A 9,683-nucleotide genomic window follows, 5' to 3' on the forward strand; every position below is an offset into this window, starting at 1 on the left:
GTACCTTAGTTACTAAACTGTTCTTATCTCAACCCGTGGGAGTTGCATTTCTTTTTGATTCTCCTCTCCGTTCCCCCAGGAGTAGGGGGAGGGCAAGAAGGGGGGGGAGTGGGTAACAAGCTGTCTGGCTGTGGGTTAAACCACGACAGTTCTTTTTGGCGCCCAACGTGGGGCACGAAGGGGCTGAGATAACAACAGATCTGACCGGATTAATAGTCACTCATCACAATGCTGATTTATTGGCTCTCAAAGTTGTTCCTCTTGATCTCACAGCTTCAGAATGTTGTAATTTACTTAGATCTGGTATTTGCTGTATTAGTGTTTTTCAAGTGTGGGGCTTGGGCTAAAGTTCTTGTCTCAGTGTACTTTATGATGATGACTTGTAACACAATAGAATTATTGATCATGAAACTTATCTGGTTTATGTTCCCAGTATGGTCACCACCTTTATACTTTGGGAGGTATATAATAGAAATGCTTAGCAATTACACATATTCTTTCTCCTTCTCGGGTGGTCAACCTATGAAGGAGGCATTCTTTTACCCTCCCATTCCTCCCCCCAGAGCATTTACAGCATCATTTGAGAGTTTTGAATGGCCTTTTAATGCTATTGAGACTTGTTTGCTGATTGTGATGGGGATCACCATGTTGGCACGTATACAGAGTGTATTTTGGCCACAACTAATTCATCTGTTTTCAAAAGTTAAGCAGAGTCAGGTTTGGGTCTTCTCTGGGGTTAAACAACGAAGTAGGAGGACCAAGAGATTTTCTCTGAGGCTGGACAGCCATGAGTGGCAGGGTGTGTGGGACAGTATGGGCAAGTATCTAGGTCAGTGGGCCCCTCCAGTACTTTGGAATTTCACCACCGAACAACTGCAAAATCCAGAAGAATTAGTAAAACACTTAAATGAGGTGTGTGGTCAGTCTGGCCATACCAGAGACGGACAAATCATGGCAACGTGCTGGGGCTTGGCCTACGCTTACAAGGCCATGTTCAATGCTTTCCAGCACCTTCAAAAGGAAAAAAATGTCGCTGGATCTGAGGGCAAAGCAACAGCCAGTACAAATACTCCAGCTCCAAGTACAGCAGCTACACCACCCCCAGCAACAAGTACAGTCGCTACTCAAACCACAGTGATAACAACTGCAACTAAACCAGAGGACCAATTCGTACCAACATCGGTTGCCCCTGTACGCAAGAGAAAAAGCAAAAAGGAGGCAGGAAGGTTAAAGCAAGATGAAGAAACAATGTGTTCACTACTCGATCCAGAACATGATCAGGAGTCATCATCACATGATGAAGAAGAAGAAGGAGAGGTGACTTCTCGACTTCGGACCTCAACCGAGCTACGGAATATGCGAAAAGATTTTACCCGTCAACCAGGGGAGCACATCATCACCTGGTTGCTCCGATGCTGGGACAATGGGGCCGATGGTCACGAACTAGAAGGTACAGAAGCCAAGCAGTTGGGATCACTTGCTAGAGAAGGGGGAATTGACAAAGCAATTGCAAGAGAGAAAAAGTCCCTCAGTCTTTGGAGGCGGCTCTTGGCAGCTGTCAAAGAAAGGTTTCCATACAAGGACGATGTTATGAGTCGTTCGGCCAAGTGGACTACTATAGACAAAGGTATCCAGTCTCTGAGAGAATCAGCCATCGTAGAGATGATCTATCACATCAAGCCGAGTAACGGGAATATACCCATAGATCCAGATGAAGTCGAATGTACACGACCCATGTGGCGAAAACTTACACGGAATGCACCATCATCATACGCCCATTCATTGGCAACAGTAACCTGGAATGACATAGTACCACTAACAGTGGATGAAATGGTTCATAAACTCCGCGAGTTCGAAGACAATCTCACCCCTTCCATCATCTCAGCTGTGGAAAAACTGTCCCAGGATCTCAAACAATTGAGGGACGATATATCTGACTTATCCAACTCCTCGCATGTACCAACACACATTTCAGCTATTAGCAAAAGGCGTCCCACTGTTCGAGAAAGGAGATACAAGAGGTATACACCACGGTCTACCCTATGGTTTTACCTGCGGGATCACGGAGAAGACATGACAAAGTGGGATGGAAAACCTACTTCAGTTTTGGAGGAACGGGTGAGTGAATTGAAAAGAGGAGCAAAGGCCAAGACTGAGCGTCCCATGAGAGCTACGGCTTCAGTCTCTGGTGAGCAGTCTCCCAGGTGGAGTGGAAGAGCTGATCTTACTCCAGCTCCTGTGATAAAGAAGAATAATCCCTTTCAATATGACTTAAGCGCCCAATCCTGTGATGACTATTAGAGGGGCCCTGCCTCCAGCCAGGTGGAGGTAGGGGACAATCGGATTTACTGGACTGTGTGGATCAGATGGCCTGGCACATCAGTCCCGCAGAAGTATAAGGCTCTAGTAGATACCGGTGCACAGTGTACCCTGATGCCATCGAGCTGTCAAGGGGTGGAACCCATCTATATTTCTGGAGTGACAGGAGGATCCCAAGAGTTGACTGTACTGGAGGCTGAAATCAGCCTGACTGGGAGAGAATGGCAAAAGCACCGTATTGTGACTGGCCCAGAGGCTCCATGCATCCTTGGCATAGACTACCTCAAGAGAGGGTACTTCAAAGACCCAAAAGGGTACCGATGGGCTTTTGGTATTGCTGCTTTGGAGACTGAAGAAGTTGAGCAGCTGCCCACCTTGCCTGGTCTCTCAGAGGATCCTTCTGTTGTGGGGCTGCTGAAAGTCGAAGAACAACAAGTGCCAATTGCAAACACAACAGTGCACCGGCGGCAATATCGCACCAACCGAGACTCCCTGATTCCTATCCATCAGCTGATCCGTAGACTGGAGAGTCAGGGAGTGATCAGCAGGACCCGCTCGCCCTTTAATAGCCCCATATGGCCAGTGCGGAAGTCTAATGGAGAGTGGAGACTAACAATAGACTATCGTGGCCTGAATGAAGTCACACCACCCTTGAGTGCTGCCGTACCAGACATGCTAGAACTTCAGTATGAACTGGAGTCAAAGGCAGCCAAGTGGTATGCCACGATTGATATTGCCAATGCGTTTTTCTCAATTCCTTTGGCAACAGAGTGCAGGCCACAGTTTGCTTTTACTTGGAGGGGTGTCCAGTTCACTTGGAACCGACTGCCCCAGGGCTGGAAACATAGCCCTACCATTTGCCATGGACTGATTCAGACTGCACTGGAACAGGGGCAAGCACCAGAACACCTGCAATACATTGATGACATTATAGTGTGGGGCGATACAGCAGAAGAAGTCTTTGAGAAAGGGAGGAAAATAATCCAAATCCTGCTGAAAGCCGGTTTTGCCATAAAACGAAGTAAGGTCAAAGGACCTGCACAGGAGATTCAATTTCTGGGAATAAAATGGCAAGATGGACGTAGACAGATCCCCACAGATGTAATCAACAAGATAACAGCAATGTCTCCACCAACTAATAAGAAAGAAACACAAGCTTTCTTGGGTGCAGTGGGGTTCTGGAGACTGCACATCCCAAATTACAGTCTGATTGTAAGCCCTCTCTATTACGTGACCCGTAAGAAGAATGATTTTAAATGGGGACCTGAGCAACAACAAGCCTTTGAGCAAATTAAACGCGAGATAGTTCATGCAGTGGCCCTTGGACCAGTTCGGACTGGGCCAGATGTAAAAAATGTATTGTACACCGCAGCTGGGGAGAATGGCCCTACCTGGAGCCTCTGGCAGAAAGCTCCAGGAGAGACTCGAGGTCGACCCCTTGGTTTTTGGAGTCGGGGATACAGAGGATCTGAGGCAAGCTATACCCCAACTGAGAAAGAGATACTGGCAGCCTATGAAGGGGTTCGAGCTGCTTCGGAAGTGATTGGCACCGAAGCACAGCTCCTCCTGGCACCCCGGTTGCCCGTGCTAGGCTGGATGTTCAAAGGCAGGGTCTCCTCTACGCATCATGCAACTGATGCTACATGGAGTAAATGGGCTGCACTAATTACACAACGAGCTCGAATAGGAAATCCCAGTCGTCCAGGCATTCTAGAAGTCATCATGGACTGGCCAGAGGGCAAAGATTTTGGGATGTCACCAGAGGAGGAGGTGATGCGTGCTGAAGAGGCCCCACCATATAATCAGCTGTCAGAAAGTGAAAAGCAGTATGCCTTGTTTACTGATGGGTCCTGCCGTATTGTGGGAAAACATCGGAGATGGAAGGCAGCTGTATGGAATCCTCGACGACAAGTTGCAGAAACTGCTGAAGGAGAGGGTGAATCGAGTCAGTTTGCTGAGGTGAAAGCCATCCAGCTGGCCCTGGACATTGCTGAACGAGAAAAGTGGCCAGTACTTTATCTCTATACTGACTCATGGATGGTGGCAAATGCCCTGTGGGGGTGGTTGCAGCAATGGAAGCAGAGCAACTGGCAACGCAGAGGTAAACCTATCTGGGCTGCTGCACTGTGGAAAGATATTGCTGCCCGGGTGCAAAACCTGGTGGTGAAGGTACGTCATGTAGATGCCCATGTACCCAAGAGTCGGGCCACTGAGGAACACCAGAACAACCAACAAGTGGATAAAGCTGCTAAGATTGAAGTGGCTCAGATGGACTTAGATTGGCAACATAAAAGTGAATTATTTTTGGCCCGGTGGGCCCATGACACTTCAGGCCATCAGGGCAGAGATGCAACATATAGATGGGCCCGTGATCGAGGGGTGGACTTAACGATGGACACTATTGCCCAGGTTATTCATGAGTGTGAAACATGTGCTGCCATTAAACAAGCCAAACGGTTAAAACCTCTTTGGTATGGAGGACGATGGTTGAAGTATAAATATGGGGAGGCCTGGCAGATTGATTATATCACACTGCCACCAACCCGCCAAGGTAAGCGCCATGTGCTTACCATGGTGGAAGCAACCACCGGATGGCTGGAAACGTACGCTGTGCCCCATGCCACTGCCCGGAACACTATCCTGGGCCTTGAGAAACACATTTTGTGGCGACATGGCACCCCAGAGAGAATTGAGTCAGACAACGGGACTCATTTCCGGAATAACCTTGTAGACACTTGGGCCAAAGAGCATGGCATTGAGTGGGTATATCACATCCCCTACCATGCACCAGCCTCTGGGAAAATCGAAAGGTACAATGGGCTGTTAAAAACTACACTGAGAGCAATGGGTGGGGGAACTTTCAAGCATTGGGATACACACTTACCAAAGGCCACCTGGTTGGTCAACACTAGAGGATCTGCCAACAGAGCTGGCCCAGCCCAATCGGAATTTTTACATATTGTAGAGGGGGACAAAGTTCCTGTGGTGCATATGAAGAATTTGCTGGGGAAGGCAGTCTGGGTTATTCCTGCTTCAAGTAAAGGCAAACCCACTCGTGGGATTGCTTTTGCTCAGGGACCTGGATACACTTGGTGGGTAATGCAGGATGATGGGGAAGTCCGATGTGTACCTCAAGGGGATTTAATTTTAGGGGAAAACAGCCAATGAACTTAATTGTATGTTGTTGCCTGCTGTGTAATACTTTAATAGCCCATCAACCAGATGTCTTCAGGCCACCAGCAACTAGCCCTGACTTCCCTCCAACCATCATCCCAAGAGAGAGCGAACTTTGACAGAACCAGACAAGTTCTACAGTAAGGGAATGATCAGCATCAGCAGGCAACGACCCAATACTGCACACGGCCTCTCCTGTTCTGAAAGACTGTTACAAGAAATGGCGCCTGACATCATGGACCAGATGGAATCAGCAGCTTTATAGGGACTAGTCTTTGCACTAAGATAGAAGTGCACTGAGATCGGAGTGATGGTATATTGAAAATGTAGGATCTGAGCATGACGTGAATGGTATGGAATAAGGGATGGATAATGTCCTGGGTTTAGCAGCAGCAGTCATTTTTTCTCCTTCTTGGTAGCTGGTGCAGTGCTGTGTTTTGACTTTCGGGCTCGGAACAAAGCTGATAAAAATGATGTTTTGGTTTGGCCAAGGACTTTGTGAGTCTCATGCTCTGCCAGGGAGGAGGGGAGGCCGGGAGGAAGCAGAGACAGGACACCTGACCCAAACTGACCAAAGAGGTATTCCATACCACAGCACGTCATGCCGAGGGGGGAACTGGGGGGGAACCCGGAAGGGGAGGGGGTCGGCCGGGTCGGACTGGTGGTTCGGCGCGTGGTATTGTACTCCTTTCCTTTGCTGTTTTCTCTTATCATTGTTGTCGTTGGTGGTAGCAGTGGTGATTCGTATTGTACCTTAGTTACTAAACTGTTCTTATCTCAACCCGTGGGAGTTGCATTTCTTTTTGATTCTCCTCTCCGTCCCTCCAGGAGTAGGGGGAGGGCAAGAAGGGGGGAGTGGGTAACAAACTGTCTGGCTGTGGGTTAAACCACGACAGGTTTGAAGGACATTTCATAGTGATTGCCGTGATTTGGAATCTTTAATGTTGCAGTGTATCACTGCTTCTTAAACTGACTTTTCAGCTAGATTAGTCTTTAATCTTCATTAACTATGAATTGATTTCACAACAAAATATTAAGATTTGTAGGTATCTTCTAGAACAGATTATAATAAGTGAATTCTTAACACTAGGAGCACTTTTTTTTTTTGTAAATAAGAAAAAACTGCAGGTTACTGTGAAAGGGAATTTAGCTGAGTATATTCTGACTGAAATAATTTCAAGAATAGTATAATGACTAAAAGTATTAAACATACTTAAATTCTTATGTAGAAGTATGGAAATTAATATGATTCAATTTATTCTATAACGTAGATTTAGGTGTGCTAAGTGAACAAAAACCTCAATGAGCCAAGTTCCACTGAGATTAAAATAGATCTCAGTTGAAAAAGAATATAACCCAAGTTGAAAAACAAGATGGTTTATGGTTTATAAAGCTAAATGGCAATATTTCCTTTTCTGAGTAGGCTGCTTCTACCTGTATGTTAGGGTTTCATTTCTCCCTTGCTTTCCCATTCTCCAATACCCCTTCATCTCCCATGAAGAGCTTTTCTTTAACAAAACATAATTTGTGTTACTTAGCTTTAAAAACCCACCTCAAGTCAAGCAATTGATTTATGTTAGCATCTCTTGTTCTGATTAGAAAAGAAACAATAGCAGGACTCCAAAAATCAAGGCCATGCTCTTCTAACACTTCTAGTAGTACAATATCTGTGTAAAATCCAGGGGAGCAGAGGACAATCTAATCTGGCCTGTTTTTACAGAGTCGCTAGTATGGTGTGAAGAAAGCCAGGGAAAAAATTCTAGACAAAACTTAAGGCATGAGAGCTAGAGGGAGTGACAAGAAAGATTTCCCTCTGTGCAGCAGGACCGCGAGGAAAATTGAAGGTTATTTTCTCAGGCATGTCTCAGAGAGTTTGGGTCAGAATATTCCTTGGTGTGAGGCCATTAGACTACAGAAGAGTTACCCTGGGTTAAACTTGTCCTCAGTATGTCTCATACAAGGGAAGAACTCTAGCTTTGAAGAAAGCAAGCTAGAGATGTATTCTCTTTTAAGCATCTCCTCCTACACTGTTGTACCTTTTCCTCAGTGTTAAAACTTTTTACCACGAAGATCCTGGTTTTGACAAGGATCTGTCAGCCCTCCAAGATAAAAAGAACAGAAATGCTGGATGCTTTACTGAAGAGCATTGTACAAAGCCTGAAAATTGTCCACTTTTAAACTGACCTACATTTAATTATATGGTTAGAGCTTTTAAGTGAGCACTGGGATTTAAGATTGGATGAAGCCTGCAATTTCTGTAATAGCTCTGAGAATGTGATCTCTGTGACCTCCTGTTTATTTAGAATTGATGTTGCATGTCTGACACTGCTGAACTGTATATAGTCTGGCACAGCAGGATATACGTTGACACAAAAATCAGAAGTCGACAGTTTTAGGTTAAGTTTAAGTCCTCTGCAAATATACGAAGTGTAATGTATGTGCTAATAAGAGTGTCTAGAGCTTTTATTTCACACCCTGGTTGTCGTTGCAGTGGAGCTGAGTAAGGATTGTTAAAATGCTGTGATCTTTGGACATTGGTTAGCTGTTGCTAAAAAACCCACCCAAAATGGATCAGAAGCTAACTTAGCAACTAACAATTCTCAATTCAGAGAGACCTGAAATTAAGAGTTTCTTCTAGATTAATATTCAGTGAGGCACTATGGTAATAGTGTGATTTGCTAAAATGACATATTTTCTTGTAAATAAGTAGCCTGTTGGTTAAATTATTTGATTTTGAACAATTTTGTTTGCTGAACTTGTTCACCAGTTTTACTGAGGTGGTGATCACTTCCTTTACGGGCTAATTAATTTGATATCTCAATGCACTGAAGGAATAAAATTCTCAGTACTACACAGGCATTCTAGATTGTTTTTTTTGCCATACAGCTAAAGTGTTATGGGAGAGTGCTTTTGGTCCCTGACTGCTTATCCTATTGTATATAGCAAGGGGGTTCTGTGCAAGTCAGGTGTCTTTTCCTCCCATCTGGAATGGGAGAAGGACCCTCTGTCAGATAGGTAGGTAGCAGGAGGTGAGTCTGAAAAAATCTTTAGAGACTTAGAAATTGCCCTTTTTATACTGACTGTGTGCATGGATCCCAGGTTGAAAATTACCTGGCAGGTATGAAAAGCACTCAAAGCAAATTTTTTTTGGCTATTAGTAGTTTTCTTGTGCATTTATCTCTTTTTTTTTGTCCTGCTACCACCAAAACACACAGGGTTGTCAGGCAAAAACAAATACCTATTTTTGAGAACAGAAATAGTTTTCCAAACACTCCTGGATACTCTCAATATTGTTTGCTTCACTTAACTGGGCAATGAAAAATGCAATGTGAGAGAAAATACGACTGAAATTGGGAACTAAATTTTAGAGCTGGGACTGAGCTGAGTAGAAGGCAAGTAATGCTCAGCAACAGCAAGGACTTTCTTATTTCATCAGTAGGACCTCAATACTGGTTTGAGGCAGAATTGCTCCACCTCTCCTAGAGGGCATCCCCTTATCTAGGAGACAACAGCTCTGTAAGAATGGAATCAGGACTTCTTTCATTACCTTGAATGACTGTGCAGCAAAACAGCTATGGGAAGTTTATATGGTAGACAAACCCTACTGGGGCTACATTCATAACCATGAGTGGCAGAAGCTCATGTTTTGTGTTTGGGCATACCATTCTGTAAGCAGTTGAGGACTGAACACTACAGGATGCACTCCAGAAAACACAGGATGATATTTCTGCAGTTGAACAATGTTACATGCCATTTTGATCTCTCAAACCAGGAAAGACAGACATTCTTTCCTACCATTTCATCTCCTGCCAGGTGTTGATACTGTTTGAAACACAAGTAGCACAGGTTATGTTTGCCACTGTTGATGATGAGATGTATGTAGTATTTATCAAGGCATTCATTCCTTTCAGAAATGCAAAAATAGAAACTGCATTTAGGTCATATTTGTTCTGTGTGGAAAATGGGGTGTTACAATATGGTTCAGGTTGATGTGAAAGCAGAGGCAGTTAGGCTGGGACTGCTGGTCTTCAGTGAAAGAGTCAGTTTTCTTATCTCAAGAGAAATATGTAAAGCTTTCTGGTACTGGGACCAGAAAGTATTGTATGATGTTATAGAAGATCCATTCAGTTCCAGAGGTCTGTTGTCAGGCTGGAAATAATATGATGAGAACTGTCTTTGCAGCACCATAT

Source organism: Neopsephotus bourkii, unplaced genomic scaffold (assembly GCF_033783945.1).
Source record: "Neopsephotus bourkii isolate Nb327-2 ecotype Australia unplaced genomic scaffold, CSIRO-AGI_Nbou_v1 NB_847, whole genome shotgun sequence".
Taxonomy (NCBI): domain Eukaryota; kingdom Metazoa; phylum Chordata; class Aves; order Psittaciformes; family Psittacidae; genus Neopsephotus; species Neopsephotus bourkii.